General features: G+C 42.9%; 1 long non-coding RNA gene across 1 annotated transcript in view; it reads left to right on the top strand.

Annotated features, from left to right (window-relative positions):
• Positions 1-18023, top strand: part of LOC117587240 — a 121649-nt gene that overhangs the window by 15290 nt on the left and 88336 nt on the right. The window contains exon 2 of the long non-coding RNA XR_004574048.1: positions 11596-11720. This is a non-coding gene — a long non-coding RNA (uncharacterized LOC117587240). The remainder of the gene's footprint in view (positions 1-11595; positions 11721-18023) is intronic.

Raw genomic sequence — 18023 nt, forward strand, 5'->3', positions numbered from 1 at the left:
ATCGAAAATTACAACAATTTTACGAGTACCGTGTGGTAGCCCTCATCAAATGACAAAAGCCATAAAAAATTGACAATAAAAACGATTGAAATTATCGACACGCGTTGGTAATTGAAACTACTGCGATTATAATGCTTTATATATGTAGTCATAGTCATTCTTGGACAATAAAAAAAGATACACGTGTGTGTCTCTCCTTTTTGAGGCCACATTTCAATCGTTTTGGGACACACAATTGTTCAGGCAATTTCGTTGTTATGGGGGTTACAATTACATCAATAATGATGATGACGATGACATTGCCGATATTCTATGATAATTATCGTCCAAACTGTCATTCGAAATTGGAAATTTAACCAGCCTTTTAAACGACATAGAATAATAAATGTCCACATACAGAGGTTATAGCTCTGCCAAATTGAATACAATTTTCATTGCGCAAAAAAAGGGTGGAACAGCAGCAGATGGACAATCATTCAAAGAACGGGATTAAACGGATGTATATTTCGTTTCCGTTTCCCCCGGTAATTGACCGACAATTTGTTTTCTTTTTTCGGGATATGGGGAATGCATTTCTGACATGACACACATGGACACGGCAATTGAATAAAATCACACAGTCAAACACTTGCTATAATCTGATTCTCATACGAGTAGTACTCACACTCATTCCCATTCGCATTCTCATTCGCATTTGTGTGGCATTCGCATGGCAATGACACACTAAAGCCAGCCAATGGCATAAACATCACAAAATAGCATAACAATCGAATAACAATCGAAGCTGGAAATTGTAACGATAGGTGATAAAGAGATAAAGGGAGAATAGAAAGGAATGGGAATTGGTTGACTTCCAGTGGGTATTCGGGGATCTCCTTTTATCAGAAGGGCGCTCCTGCATGATGCGTAACTCCGCCATTTTTTGTTTTATTCCTAATTAAATAATAGTTGATTTACAGAATTTTAGTTTGTTTTTTTTCCAGTATTTTTTTTAGTACAAATGATTGTGGTTTGACAATCTCTGATTTTTCATAAATTCCTCAATGAAATTCCCATCTCATCTCTCTCTCTATTTCCATCTCGTACAAATCTGCAATGTTTGGCTGTGAATCTGACCCATTTTGCACCGTATACACGTATTTCCACTACACAAATTCACCTTTGATCTGCTCGACGAGGTCATACCCCTCTTTGGTTTGCGACCGAAAGCAAAGCCCACATCATACAAACCGCCATATGACTCAATGACTTGTGTGAGATCGTAGTTAGCCATTTACAGAGTTGTTCCGAGTGAGTACACTCAAAGCACTCGTACGTACACTCACATTCATACAGCGACACTTTGCACTTTGCCCATAAATGGCAATGCCATAGCGAGCGGCAGCAGCAGTCAACGCCAACGTTTACTACGTTTAACCCAAAACCAAAATCCAACAAACAAAACACACACAAATCGAAGCTTTCATTCATAAAAATCGCAAAAGGAAGCAGCGAACGCTGGCGCTGACTGCAGCAGAGACTGCGACAGAGGCAGTAGCAGCACCAGCGACAGCGCGACACATGCCCAAATTTGTGGCATCCGCTTGTGGGGCGACGATTCGTGAGCGGGCGATTAGACGACGCGAACAGCGGCGTCGACTGCGACAGCGACCTCATTCGCAGCGTCAAATGCTAATTAATATTTTTGTGTGTTTTTTTTTTTGTATTTTCGCTGCCTTTTGCTTTTGCTTCTGGCTGCTGTTGTTGCTGCTGTTTATGGCTATCTCCCTCTTTTTGGTTTTGTGAATGAGTGCATGTCTTCGTGCTCTTTCGCACTCGCACTCGTTCTCCCCTCAGCTTCTGCTCTGCTCACTGCTTCTGCCCTCTGCCATTCATCATTGTCTGAAGCAGCATTTGGAATCAGCGCGGGATGATCAGCAGCACAGTGGTCCAGTCCATTCACAAAATACAGCGACAAACTCACACTCACGCACTCAGAGATACACCCAGAGATACACTCACATTCATAGATACAAAAGTGGAAGTCCGGAACTGGGCGCTTTGTGGCGGTTACTATCAGATCTCATGTGTAATTAGTCGAATGGAGAGACGCAAGAGCGGAATAGTAATCAGAGAAGAGAGACAAGGGCATGAGAGGGCTCCAAAGCATGAGAATGAATCAATGGGACAGAGTATCCACAGAGAGGGGTTCTGTAGAGATTTAAGTGGAGAAAATGATTGGGTCTTATATATAACTAATTGGTGTAGAGAACAACTTTAAAATATAGATTTTATGTAGTAGAAAAAGTATTCAAAATCGAAACTAATTTTAACAAAAACCTGCAAAGAAAACATTTTCAAACTTGAATTGTATTTATCCTTGGGTAGGTTTTCTTTAATGAATTTAGCGATTTCTAGAATGGAAATATGAATGAAATGAATTCCTCCGTTGTTTAAGAGCTTCAATAAACCCAAAAATCTTCCATCTTCAACAAGTTTTCGCTCAATTTCTGATCTTTCGATTAACTTTGCGAATTAGGTTTGTCACTTGGTAAACTCATGACATTCCAAGGCAATATGATCCATTAGATTGAACTTTGAACCCCCCCCCCACCACACTAATTGCCAAAGTGACAGATCATTAAGATCTCCGTTAATCTCCCGATGGTTGCCAAACAGCAGCTTCGTCAGCGGCCTCTGGAAGATTAATGATGTTTGTAAATGGATTTTTGAGCAATTTTTTGTGTGTGACTTTTTTAGCCAAAATCCGCCGATAGATACATCACGATGCATGCACATGCTGGTCGGTTCGTCGATCACTTCCAGACACGTGGAGGCGACAATAGAAATTTGAGGAATGTAGGTTGATGATCTGATCGTGGCTCAAAAATAAGTGAAAACCGCAGACACGTTCCAGTCATGTGTTGGGTGACATTTTGGGGGGAAGGAGGTGTGCGGTGCGGTGTGTTTTGTGGCATCTCTGACACGCTGTTGCTGCGTGGATTACAGCGTGAGACGCCAATGTTTGCCTGGAACTTGTTGCTGCTGCAGCCGGCGAATGTTGCCCAAAACCGGCGCAAGGCAGAATGCAGCGGAAAAGCCACTTAATTCCACTCCATGCAGCCACAAGCTACAGCCACAGCCGGCTAACAGCGGGGGGCTTTAGCAGCTTGGCACCCAGCATCTCTCGCACTGCCGCCTGCCCCTTTAACTGGCGGCAACTTGTTTGCATTGCCACTCGACTAACGACAACGATACAACACCACTGGCAATATCAATTCGTGTGTACGTCTCTCGTTCTCTCTGTCTCTCTTTCTTACTGTTTTTGGGATATTTGTTTGTTATTTTTCCTTTCTGTATTTTCTGTGTTTCTGTGTGTTTTTCCTTCTGTGGCCCGCTGAACCGGTCTTCATCCGCATGCGACATTTTGTATGCCATTCACATTCCATGGCAGCTGACTCACGCCCGCCACTCTGCCACGCATCGCATCGCATTCGCTACTGCCTCTTCCTCTGTGCCACAGTGCCTGCAACTGGAAGTCGAGTAGAGTCGAGACGACTCGATCCATCCATATGCATATCCGCCACTCACGCGCGAAATATTCGCGCGTCTACCAATGCGCTTGCCTCAAGGTACAGTGGAGCTACACTAGAGAGGAAGATTATAAATCGGGAAGGTAGGATAATTTTTCAGGGATTATAGCTTTTAGTAAAGATTTCTGCAGTTGCTAAAATATTTTCTAGAATTATTTCAATTATTATTTGTGCCATTTTTTGGTTGATTATGAATTTTAAAATATTTCTGGAATAATTACCATTTTTTAGCAGATCTTTGCTGAACATTTACAATAAGATTTATCTATTATTTTCAATATTTATGAACTCATTTAACGCACTGTGCCCCACAAAAATTATTGTATGTTTGCCTGCCTGCCCGCCTGCCGTGTCTCGGTCTTTTATTTGTTCCGTTTGACTTTATTTGCTGTTGGTTTTTTCTGCTCGCAACCGGATGTTGTGGGAATTTTTGCATTCTGTTGCTGCCACTAGCACTGGCAGTGCCTCCGCTGCTGCGGCTGCTGCTGTTATTAACTGTCATATGCGGCGCGTAAATGCTTATTTTATAATAATAAAATGTCATGTATGGTTGGCTGTTCGCCGCCGCCCCCTCTTGTGCGGTGTCGTGGTTAAAGTGGGTGGGGCCGCTGCCACACGACTGACTCAGTTATCAGCTTTTGCGTGTGTGTTGCAGTTGCAGTTGCATTTCCTCACTGTGCATTTCGGTGGCGCGAAATATAATGACAGGCGGTACGCCCGCGTTTTCGCACATGCCACATGTTGTTCCAGAGAAAAGTGCACCCTCTGGAGAGGCAGAGTCCTATGCGTGTTTAAGCTCAATTTGCAAAAATTTTAGACCTCAGAGGAGGGACCTACCTGGACTTGGGCAAGACGTATACTTAATATTTGGAAATTTACTCAGGACTTTCCCCTTCTCTCCGCTCAATTTTACTTTGTTTGACTTTCGGGTGAACCGCAAAGTTGTGGCCCATTTGGAAGTTGCAATTTGTTGTATGTGTTTTGAGGGTTTGAGTTATGAAATTATTAAAATTATCAACTCGTTAAGGTGGTGCTACCTTTTTTTAAGGAAAAAACAAAGCGAAAATGGCCAAGTTTTGGGGTTAAGTAAAGACTGGTGGACTCTGACCCAAGTGAAAGTTTTCGTCTAAAGGGTAAGAGCTGCAGAGATATGTTACGGGAAGTAGTGAAAGAACAGGATGAGGATATGATTCATAGGATAGCATGCCTCTGTAATCTATGTTTTGGTTCTTGAAAGTTTTCACTTAGGAGTTTAACGAATTACAGAAATTGTTCTACCAAAGATATATCATTGGAATGTTAGCTATCTCACACTTGTATCTATAACACCCATAAATAAAGTCCCGGAAGATTGATTTGTCTAGACCACACAATCCCACAAACAATTACTTCACTTTCTTATCGTTATGACATTGCCCCCTGGACTCCTTATCGCTATGCAAACACACCCATCTATATCCATTTCTCTAGTGCAGAGAAGCACTAACAAATCAAAACAAAAATCCCATAAATCCAGGCAAAACACTATCGTTTAAGGGCAATTATCCGTGATATCATTGGAACTTTAATACGGCTAGATGAAAGTCGAAGTCCGCTCTTTGGGGGCGCCTTTCGAAAACAAAGTTCAAGTTATGAAAGCGGCCGATAAAAGCGGCTGAAAGGCCGAAAAAAAAACAATGTTTATAATTCATGAAACTAATAATTTTCCTCGCTTTTTCCTCGCTTCTGATAAGAGGAAGCCCTCCAGCCCATGAATGTGTGGGGGGAGAGGATTTGGCTACTACACTGCCACTCTGACATTTTGCGAAAATTCCCCAAACGCAAATTATTTGGTCACGCGAATAATTTATTATGCGACCTGTTTCCCTCCTTCTGCCCTGCCCTCCTCCTGCTGCCCGGCATTCAACCTTCCGCCGCCGACATCTCGTGACGACGCGGTCTCCGACGACGACGGATGCGGCATGGAAAAAAGACCCAGTCCCCAGGCCCCAGTCCCGGCCCTCGTTCCAGTTTCAATCCACAGACAGCGGTCGACCGCCCACGCCCACTCATGGAACCCCCGTTTTCGACCCGACCCCTGCTGTTGAGTTGTTTTTCATTCATTTGCGAGAGATACGCGAGACACAGAGCAGCGTACTATGAGATACGATTACTCGTACAAGTGGCTCCATGAGATACAACCGACTGTGGCGACTGTGAGATACTTTCCGACTCTGTCTGGGCTGTCTGGCTATCTGCTGTGTGTGTGCATTCATTATCGAACCTTCTCCTCGCGTATCCAGTGCCCCAGAACCCCATCACCTCATCACCCACTCCCACAATTTCTTAATGAATGAATTGAAGATAATTAATTCGTCGTCGAGTGACTGCAGTTCTCCCTCCCACTGCGGCGGGCGGATGAGCCAGTTTTGGGTTTGGGAAATGAATGGAACATCGCACTGTGAATGGCGAAAAAAATATACATTTATGCGATATACGAGACTCACGCACGAGATGTGTGGCAGATCCTGCTTCAGGGCATGACGAGCGACACTTCGAATGGAAGTTATTAAGAGCCAAATCTTGTGATCATCTGGTGATGAGTTCCAAGCAGACTTGTTCCACATCTGTCCCATAAATTGACATTTCTAGAGAGTCAATGTGAGTGCTGCATGCACCTTCCCTTAATTAATGTTACCATCTCTACGAGGAAGTATCGTGTTTGCAGGCGTGACCGAACAGCAGCAGCAGCACCCTGCGGAGGTGGAGGCTATCATGTAGGGTAGCAGCCAGACCCCACGAAAGGGTAGAAGACGTGGGGTTTGAGCCGAGAGGCAGCAGCCATGGATTGGGATAGTTATCGCCTTTCGCTTTTCATGGCAGCAGCAGACCGACGAATGTTGTATTCATTTGTGTGTATTCGCCAATTCGTTTCAACTTTTATTCATAGAAATTCCTCGCACTTTTATGACTTGTGCTCGTGTGGTCGATTAAATTTTCGAGACTCAACCCAACAATCTGCATAGTTCGCAGTTGCCTCCCTCTTTATACTCGAATCTCGTGGCAGGCAGGCAGTGTCTCTGTTGCGGATCGCATGATTCACTTTGCCACATGCCTACCCGTCCCTGTCCGAGCCCCTGCCTCACTTTGTGGGCCAATTAATCTCTCTGGCTATTAAAATGTTATTACTCAATGTCTGTTCTTCGAGGTTTGAGGGGTGTGTGTTTTTTTGTGTGTGTGTGGGGGAGGCGAGATGATGAGTGCCCCCTCCGTTACCCTTTCTTTTGGCTTAATGTTTGGTTATTTATCTAATAATTTCTTATCGAAAACTTATTTTGGGTGTCCCCCAGTCCCTGTCCCCCCAGGGGTGTTGTTTGCATGAGTAATGCTTTGATAAGGGTTAAATGTTGGCTGGCTATTCAAATCAATTTGCATGACTCAATTGTTAATGTTGGAATTATCATAAATGAGCCATACTTTAGATGGGATATATTTTTGGGGGTTTTATTGGGGATATTCCTTGAATTACGAGTATTATTTTGATGTAGGAAAAGTATATTTCCCCCAAAAATGAGTTAACCAACTTGCCCTTTTGATGTCTTTCCATTATTTGGGTGTCTCTTGCGGTTTGGAAACACCCCAGAGAATCAACGGCAGCCTGTTCTATAAAGATCAATTATTTTTTGTTGGAAATTTATTTAACTTTAAAGTTTTTGCTTTAATTGCTGCTGCGCTTAATTACATTTTTTTTCCTGTGAAATGAGAGACCTAATCAGCATATGGCAATGATATTCCAATGATCTGGGGTGGGGCTCTTATCGGGAATACCTAACACCGAAGCTTTTTTATTTTTGTTTATTTTTAGAGTATTTTCTGTATAAATTATGAAGTCTGAATCGCCTGAGTGCGATGTCGTCAATTTTCAATTCACGTGCCAGGCGGGTGGTGCCGCATGAAATCATGCCCCAATCCCCCCCTCCACTCATCGAGCAGCAGCCTCCTCTGTAGCACTCGAGTCTCAAGTCTCGATTGGCGGCCTTGGTGGCGGTGGTGGTGGCGTCGGAGGCGGCGGCGGAACAACAATAATAATGACGCCATGGAATTACCGACGAGACGCCTCCCTGGGTTCGTTTCGCATCATTGTGGCAGAAATAGCAACTGAAAAGGCAGCTGTGCTGATAAGTTGCAAAAGAGAACAAAAACGATGCAATTTTTGCATTAAAAAAGTAGCCAGAGGAGAGTGACGAATGGATAAGTCGAGGGAAATCGGATATCAGTGCATTCGATTATTGGAATTTTGATATTTATAGCAATGTTATGAAAAATTAAAGGGAATTTCGATTCGATAAAGGGTTATACGGAGCAGCAAAGCTGCAGCATCGCGGGTTTGCCGAAAGCCTTAACCGTTGCAAATATATCACACAAAAATTGGAAATATGAAAGAAATTCTTTCACGAATTTTTGACACATTTTTTGCTTGAATTTGCTGGATGGATCCAGCATAAAAGTGGATCTCTAGCATTATTGTTATGTATTCCATTACTAACGCAAATCGAATGAATCAGAGACCATCAACAGCCATCCCATCATCATCATCATCCTCGTTCTCGAATGTTGTATCTCTGTATCTCTGCTGTTGCATCCACATCATCATCGGTTTGGTGACAATTGTGGAGTCTGGTCGCGATGTCTCCATTTGTTTGTCGCACATTCACAAATTGTTCTTCTCCATTCTTTGTCATTAAATGCTCCACACACTCAAACATTCATACACTCTCTCTCGCTCTGCTAGTCGAATGCTGAATGAAAATGACCGCTGGAATTTATGGGTGTCTCCTCCTCCTCCGACTGCTCTATCCCCCTTCCTGCTCTTACCCTTTCTCACTATACGTCGCTGGTTCTCTCTGTGTGTTCTTTGCTCTTTATCTGGGCAAATATTTACACTGAACTTTCGTGTCAATTGATGTCACATTCCTTCTCCTTTCTCCTCTTTTTTTCTGTTTTTTTTTTATATTTCTGCTGTATGTGAAATTGTAAAGAAAAGTGTGGAATTTTACTGCCTTCTGACCTGCCACTAAATCAGCTGATAATTCGCCATCACCGCCACCCCAACGAACGATATCTTCTGTGGTGTGTGTGTGTGTGATTGTCTAAGTGGGCGCCAGATGAGGCAATAAACAGATTTTCTGTGTGCGGTAGGGTCAGTGCTTGGCCTACGCTTTCTTCTGCTTTGAACTTGCGCCCGCACAGCCGTTTCGCTTTAGGTCTTTGGATCACATTTGGGGGGGGGGGCACGTACTACTACGGAGAAGCCAACAGATTGGGCTAGCTTTGTGGCATATTTCAGTGGCAGGAAGAGGGCCATAGATAGACTGCATATTAGGACGCAAATTATGGGATCAGACAGAATGGGATTGCACGGGATTTCGTGTTCAGTTCAAGCCTAGATGAAAGTTAAATTCACAAATAAGTTATGCATTTTTTGGACCAACTTTTAACTGCAAATTAAAACCATTCAACAGGGCAAAACTGATAAATGCATTGATTTCGGGGGAAGGGAGAATGGAAATTTCTCTGAACTTCTCTCTGACCAGCAGAATATCGACAGTCGACAGAAAGTGTTGACAGGCAGCAACACCACCACACAGCACCACCAGCACGACAGCACAGCACCATCGTGAAGCCACACGAACGAAATCCATCATTGATGCAGTCTGTTGTTTAAACAATTATTAGTTAAACTAACTGTTAATTTCAATAGGCGGCGCGGTCCACACAGAACAGACTCCATGAACTCTTCGTGGCAGTACCATCCGTATGATATATGAGGGTCCTGACACATCCGACATGGCCAGAGGGAACGCCATTGTTGGTGTTTTGGGTGTGAGTTCTTGCCACAGAATGGTGTGTGGGGCAGAACGCATTATTAATGCGATTATTGGAGGAGTATGAGAGGCGTCACTCCACACATCGCACCATACAGAGATCCCGCATAAAGTAATAGCTGGAGAGCAGAGCAGAGCCCATCATCATCATCACTGAATGGACATCATGAGCCCTAGGAATCGATGTGTTCGTTTGTTGTGTTTGGGTATTTCCGTGGCAAATTGCAGTGGAATACTAATTTACAGATACAAATTGATGCCTGCCTGCCCCCCCAACCCAAACCGAAGCGACGCTCTGTCTAACGATAAACGCAACTCAGCAACAGCAGCAGCAGCAGGGCGGGTAGTGGTATATGGGGATTCCTCTTTCTCGCCCTCTCATTTGTGTGGTGGTGCCGGGGGAGTGAAATTTTCGGGTGTTGTTGTTGAAAATTCGAAAATTACGTGACTGCATTCGGAAAAAGAAAGGCGCAAGAATTTGTCGGAATGTAGCCAGCCAGAGATAGATGTGGGAGGAAGGGATTGAGGGGAGGCAAGGGGCTTTGGCTTTGGCTCTGTCGCTGAGTTGAATTCTAAATGAAAGAGAGACCATCCCAATGGGTCAGGCGAAGGGGGGGAGGCATGGCTCGTGCTATCCCCAATATGTCTTTGTCGTCGGATAGGCCGTTCTTCTGTTTCTGTTTTTTCGGTATATCTCTCGTGTCCAGCCCGAGACGAGCAGGTCCTGCGTGTCTCAGGGCATAGACTGCTGTACAGTAAAAGTGAAAAAGTAGGAAGAAAACACATTTCAACAATAATGTTGTTAATTTTTTAAGTTGATAAGGTCAAAGGGTTGCCGAAAATAAAAGGAATGCTATAAGCTCAGTTTGTACTGTGAAGGATGTCTACTTTTTTGATGGAATAGGGATATTTGTTGTTAAAATGTGATGAAAAAAGGTTTTGACAAAGGGTGACTTGAAATAGTTGAAAATTTAAGAAACTGTACAGAAAATGTAGATTAAAGTTGGTTAATGGTAAGAGTTGCTCAGTAAGTGGAAGATATAATGATAGATAGAAGTATCCGCTAGTCTCTGCCTCACCTTCTAAGCCCACAAGTTGAACCATTTTTTGTCGTTTTAATCCACACTTTGTACACAAATTACTGGTAATCGTAATACGCATTCTGTTGACACTTTTCATAGCCAATTACAAGAGCGGAATGGCTGTCAAAAGGGAGTAAGAGGGAATACCAGGAGGCGGTGGAGGAGGCGGCGACACTGGAGAGGGAACAAAACGTTCTCTCGTGCGTGCATTGTTCAATCGTAACACGGTAGTATTTCGTGTCTGGTTCTTTTATTTTGTTGCTCTATTTGCACAGTTCTGGGCGGTTGAAGGTGGACATGGGCGTGGGCATGGGGTGTTGGCTGTGGGTGACCCTTCCGCTATGTTGTAGAGGTGGTGACCCCCTCAAGCCACCATTCCATTCCAAGCTCGGACTTTGGGGGGACGAGACCCTTCTCTAATGGAGTTGTAATGAGTGTGAAAATTAATGTCGTCACATTACTCACGCACCCAAATACAGGAGGAATTCAAACGAAGCGCAAGCGGACGTGGATGGTGACGGGGTTAGGAGCGAGGGGTTCCATTTGCATGGGCGTGTGCTGGAGAAGGGGTTCGTTTGCATGGAATGGGAAGCGGAATGGGTTGATGGTTCTCTGCTAATATTTGCGCTTAACTGGAACTGGAGTACACGCCATAATCAATTGTGAATGCTACTATATACAGTGTGGAATGATGGCAGGAGGAGGGTACAATATGGCATGCAAAGGCGTGTAGCAGATGGGGTTTCACATTTATGTTTATGGGAGTGGGTGAGTCATGACATTGCTGATAAGATATAGCCGCGATATAGCGTCAAGCATAATGAAACTACAACGATTACTCCATGTTGAGTTGATGGATAAATCAACTGAGGGCGGTAGATCCCAGATATGAACAAGAGGAGGGACGAGAAATAAATACTTGATATCAGAACTGAAGTGTTTTAATACTAAAAGTACTTTAATATTATTATTGTTTATTTTTACAATAACTTTTCCCCTTTATACAGAATCTGAATATTTTTCCTAAATTTCTTCTTGCTTTGCACTTACCTCCACTTTTCTTTTTCAACATTTAAGCCGGTATACCCCTTGAGTCGATGCCTCATAGCTCGCACGGCATCCATCACATTTGCTTTGGCCTCTTACTGCCACCAGACATTGCCACATGCCACCAGCTCCTGCCACTGCCTTTTACATTGAAGGTAAGTCCAACCAACTTTTGATTTATTTACACATTTGCTGAACCTTGAAAGACAAACAGACAGACAGACAGACAGTCTGTTAAATATTTAGATTCTCGTTTCTGTTTTTTTCGGGGATTGTAAATCACTCGACGAACAGAGAGACAGAGAGAGGAAGCTGAGATGCAAGATACATTTACCTTACCGTACGAGTTGAGTCGCTGCAGTGACACACGTAAATCGTATCTGGCAGATGCGACACATTTAGATTAGCCACCAAGTCAACTGCAAAGCAAAGTTCTTCTTGGGCAATTCTATTATTACAGTGAGGGGGAAAAATAACCAGTAACAACGAATATCTTTTTACAAATGTATCTTTCTGAGTTTTTTTAATTATTTATTTACCTAAATAGCTTCTTAAACGATTAAGTAAATAGTCTTCAGGCTTTATTTTCAACTTAAGCTAAATTTAAATGGCATTTTAAACGCTTCCAGCGTTAGATTTATGAATGAAACCCCATTTTAATGATTGTCTAAGCCAAAAACAAACTCAATTAGTGCTATTCCCAGACTTTCGTTCAAGTTTAAACTAAATCTGTATATATATTTGCTTAACTTAACGATCTTGCAGACCCACATGACCTTCGGCGAAACGTTTCTTAAATATCGATTTCAATAGAGTTCACTACTAGAACCAGTTCCGCTTTATGTTTTGTTGTTTTTCGTAGAATGGTAACTATTTTTGGCCCCAATGCTAAATTGGTTGATAAATGTTGATGGATATTTGTGTGTGCCGGTGGCTGTGTGTTCTGTCGTAGCGTGTGGGTGTCGGCCTCTCGCAAAGAACTCGCAAAAATATTCATTACGAAAGCTAAAAAGACAACAAAGCAAAACGACAGAAGCCGACAATCGACAATGGCATAGTTTTTTTTAGCTGCTTGTTTATTTGCTTTTGCAATTCTATTTTTATCATCATGCAGTTTATTTATAAAAATGGCAGGCATTCCGGTGGGGGCTCCATTATCTCAAAACTAAAATCAGATAGAGCGGAGCAGAGCAGAGCGAACTGAAACAAAAACAACAATAGCGAAATCAGCAATAATGACCGCAAAAATAATCATAAAAAATTACCAACTGGCAGGCAATGACAAAACAGAGACAACTGAAATACTGAATAACAAAACAATCAGAGGAGAACACCTTGAGATTGAAAGTTGACGGAATACTTTATGAATCATTCACTTCAATGTTGAAAGGATTGCAGGAAGAGGGTGGCATAGGCGGCCTATATCTGCATATAAATGTATACTTTAGCACTCCTTTTGAAAACCACTCTTTACTCCACCCAAAAAGTCATTCACAAACAACAAACAATCACACATGGCCCATCAAACATTCCCTCATTCATGAATATTCATTCATTTAATTCAGCAGACATCAATCCGTATTTATAGACGGAACACACATTCCTTTCGCTTTTATTACAAACGCTTGTGGCCCATTTATTGCCGCTACAAAAGCCAACAAATAAAAACTAAAAATACTTAATTTATGGCAAAAAATGCTTTGAAAATATTTAAAAATATCTAGAGAAGAATTCAAAAAACATAAGAGAAAAAGGAAATAAAACCCCAAGCCGAAAAGTCAGAAAAGAACTGGGGAATTTTTCTCCACAGAGGCAGAGGACCCAAAACCTCAAAAGGCGAAACCAGGAGAGATCTCTCAGGAGTCTTTTGGGGGCATTTGTTACGCATATCTTTCCGGCACTTAGTTCTATCCCTCACCCACTCGCTTAACCGCAAAAACCAAAATACAAAAACACACAAACACAAATCCAAAACGGAAGTGCCTCTAATTTCAATATGGCTGCCCCTTCACTTCCTCTCTCGTTCTCTCTGGCTGACAGAGAAACATTTTCTGACACAATTTCCGAGATTTATTGCCCGCACTGCCACACACCAGAAGCATGCAGAGTGTGTTTCAAGGAAGGTGAGGCAAGCTGGCACTCTTGCAATATGGTTTATTCCCTCCCTTACGAATATTAAAATGTATCATCATCCGAATTTGTATTAATGCCTTCCCTTTCGATTAACCTACCTTGGACACACTATTTTGGGAGAGTGAGTGGCATAAATGGGAGAAAGTGGAGTAAAAGAGTGAGGCGGAAAAGCAAACAACAACAAACTCTAGAGAGACAGAGAAAAAAGGCTCCTCGTCCGGCAAATAAATCAAATAAAATCGATGATTTTCCTATTACCGTTATGTTATGTCATGTTCCTTCCTGCCACCGCGTGCACGGGGGGATTGAATGTATAAACGGAAACGATTCGGTCAGAAATCGGGGAATAATTGTGGCCAAAAACCCAATGCCCGCGAGCAGGCATAGATTTCCGATTGCAGCAGGAAGACAGAGTAGGACAGGAGGACCGGAGGTTCATTCAATGAAACGGTGCGAAAGTTTTCATAGGCAGTGAAATGAATGAATTTGTGATAGTTATGAAGGCAATGGCAATGCGAATTTAAGCATAGTTATGTGGAAACGAAAATGGAATACCCTTTAGCATAGAATCTAATCGAGAAAACTCTTGCCTGATATGTATGCTCATTCTTAAATGATAAGCCACTCTGGAATAGAGGGTGAGAGCCCGCAAGTGCAATGCGGGAGAGAATCTTTCTTCAGGCATGGTAACCCACTCATCTCCCTCTTCCACGGTAAACCTCCTGCTACCTTCTAATAGTTCTTCCTCTGTCCATTTTTTTTTTTGTTTTTGTCAAGGGCATAATTTTCTGCAAACCCTAGGGCACCCTGTCCATAAGCCAGCCTTTGCAAATATTGGTTCTCGGGCTGTCAGAAAATGACAAATTAATTTTGAAATAAGCGGCATTTTTGGATTCCGGATCGGAGATCCATTTGATTGTTTGTTTTTTGCTGCCACAGCCGCCACTTGGTTGCCGCTCTTTCTCTTTCAGGCTGCAGACTGATGATGGAGCCGCCACACATACACAGAGAGCAGTGAGTGGGAGTATGGGGGAATGTGTGTAAGGTGGGGTGGGTGCCAATGATTGGCATTGAGCAGAAAGTTAAATTGAATTCAATGCAGAGAGAAAAGCAATTGAAAAGCGCAGCGTTTTGTGAATGCGGCTGCCATTTGCATATCGAATGGCAATTTACCGTTGCACTTGACAGTAAGGAAGAGAGCAAAGGGGTAGAGAGATTGTGGAATTTGTAAGGATATACATATATGAAAGAGAGGGAGAGGCTGTGTGGGGAGTTTAAACTTTCAGCTGATTATATGCGTATTTAATGTGCGGTTAAGAACGATTTTTCCATGGATTTTTCATAATTATAAAGAAGTTTTCGGTGGACTCTTGGATGAGATTTTGTTTGAAACTTTTTAATAATTTTCTTTACAGGTTTATCTTTGCTTTCCTCGTTATGTTACTTCCATATTCCTCTGCGGATTTCCCTTATTTTTGTGAATTTTCATCATACATTATGTTAATTTATTGGCCTCAATATTTTCTGTGTTGCATCCCAAAGCTACTCTCATCCTCTTTCTGCTGCTCTCTCCTTCCTTTTCCGGTCTACAAATTATTATCCCTAATTATTCTGCCATTTCGACGTAAATATCTTAACTTTTGGCTCTGCTCTGCTTCCAATTATATAACTTTTTACGAAAGAAAATTCCTATGATTTCAGGGGAAATCATAAAGTGGATATATTTCCTGTGATTTGTATGCCACACGCAGCCGCTACAGCTTTTGCATTCCATTCCAGTCCATTCAGTTCAAGGGAGTCGTGCCTCATTCCTTTGCCTGCTCCTTGATAATTTCCTGGTAATCCTCCACATTTGTTTGCTGCCATTTTCCTGTATAGCAAATTATTGCAATTGAGTTTATTTTCATAATTTTACACAAATAACTTTTTTATGACCCAATTATCAACAGAATGAGGGGTCGAATTTCCTTATGTTGCCCTCCCTAAATGTCGATGCCAAATACAGGCTGCCCTTAGAGTTTTCTCACTATTTGAATACTTTTGATACCCTAGCGGAAAGGCAGAAAAGTATTTACAAATCGAGGAATCCAGAAAGAGTTTCTGTGTCGGAACTGGGAATCCATTGAGAGATCCATGAAAAATGCAAATTGTATCCCGAGCTTCATGTAGTTTTCTTCAAAAATTCAAGCCAAATGTGATCCATGTCGAATGACTATATCCTCCTATACTATTCCTAGCAATTCTCTTTCTATAAAGGGTATCTAAACCTTCGATAGGTATGGCTCTCATTTCCTGCTTGTAATTGCAGCCACAACGACGATGACGATGGGCGATGATGACGACGGTCGATGGTTTTGTATTTTATTTTCTTCTCACCTGCTGGTTGCAACGGCAGAACATGCGGCAGGCAGTGACTACAACAACAACAACAACAACTGCAACAAACGATGGCGACGACAATTACCTGTGCCCGTAATTTGCAAATTATTTGTGGCGTGCATTATGGGCCCAAAAGCTTCGCCAGCCATCTCTCTGCTTCCTATGCTCCCTGCCTTGCTGCTGACTTCCTTCCCTCTCTCTCGGCTTTCCAGCAAAGTTGTTTGTTTGCGGAAAACATGTGAGAACATTGAGTGGGCGGTGGCGTTGATGCACCGCGTAGAGGTGTGTGGGAGGGGACTTCCCCTGCCAATAACTTCCGCGGAAATGTTCAGCATAAGTCTAGCTGCGGTCCTCGCTCTCCCCTCGGTACTTTGCAGCGCCCTTTCATCATAGAGCTGCCAACTCTCTACCGTTACACTTTCGTTGTAGCTAACGGAACTTTGGATACGTGCAGGAAATTAGAGATGGGAGAGGGCTACACAAGGGCTTTAAGGTTCGAAATAGAAGCGTGAGTTTTGGAAGGAAGTGACTCATATTTATCCCCAACTTTCATTTGTTGTGCCACAACTTAACGAAAGTTCTACCACCACTATAAATGTTGGTTCCATCTGGTTCTCTGGCTCCTCCAGAGTCCAGTCACTCTCTCCTCTGCGATTCTCTATTCTCCACTCTCTCTCTGTTGGCGGGGGCTCTCTGATTTCTGTCCTAAATGTCTGGGGGCTCTGGCGTTCTGGTCTGCCTGGCTGCCTGGCGCCAGGCGTGAATGCTTCTCCATTGCAATTTTCCTTATGGTCCGCCACTTGGGCCTCGCCTCTTGGGTTCCACACCACCTCTCACGCTTGCCCCCATATCGTTTTATGTTTCTTTGTTGTTGTTGTTGTTGTTGTTGTTGTTGTTGTTGTTGTTGCTGCTGCTTTTAAGTGGCCTGGCCCGTGTGCGCCGGCAATAACGAGGCGGCAGCAGCAACAAAGCAACAACAGTAACGGCAGCAAACTCAAACTCAGTGGTAAATGAGAGTAAATGCAATAATTGCAAAGTTTATAGCATTAGCATGCGGCAGAAAGAGTGTGGTGCGGGGTGCGGTGCGGTGTGGCAGGAAATTGCAGCCACCAACGCAACTCAGCGACTAACGACCGCCAGTCGACCCTCAAAGACACCCAAACCCACCCACAAACATCTAAAGTAGGAGAGCAATGGGGGAGCTGGTAGAGGAGAAGAAATTTCTATAGGAATGGGAATGGCGCTACCTGGCAATTAGACATTCATCCATCCATAAAACCTTCGAACAATTAAATGCAATCTCCTAACTAGACCACAACTCCATAAAAATCACACAAAAAATGCGAATAACTGTGGAAATTGTAATTCAAAAAGTGGAATTGAATGGTGTGCAAATGAGTTACGAGGTTCTCTAGAGAAAAATACAATAAAAGATGAGCAATAATGAATATAAATCTTAGCTACAATCAACTGACTTATAGGGAATACCTTCCATCGATATTGTAACTGTCTTTACTGCAGTACCAAATGAGAGTTTCACAAACCAATTACCTCTTTTTCTTTGCTACCATTTTTATAGTCACGTTTTCCCTGTATATTTCTCCACCGCCAATAAATATATCTTCGCCCACGCGAACGCAGTAAATCAACCCATTGACAGGCATACAGTGGGATAGCCACAACAATTAGGTGGAGCAGAGGTGGTGGGGAGGAACGGGAAACCCCGAACAGCATGGAGAGCTCAGAACCGGAACTGTTTGTAGGTAGCTCCTAATTACAACTCATTTCCAAGCCCGTTCTGACATGATTGGGGCAACCCACACACACACACACAACACACTCGCTTCGAGGCAGACCACAGACATACAGCAGTAGTAGAAACCAGAGATACTTACAAACATACACTTCAACCTCTGCTCATGGCGTTGGCGTTGCCTCTGCCACAG

Source organism: Drosophila guanche, unplaced genomic scaffold, assembly GCF_900245975.1.
Source record: "Drosophila guanche unplaced genomic scaffold, DGUA_6, whole genome shotgun sequence".
Taxonomy (NCBI): domain Eukaryota; kingdom Metazoa; phylum Arthropoda; class Insecta; order Diptera; family Drosophilidae; genus Drosophila; species Drosophila guanche.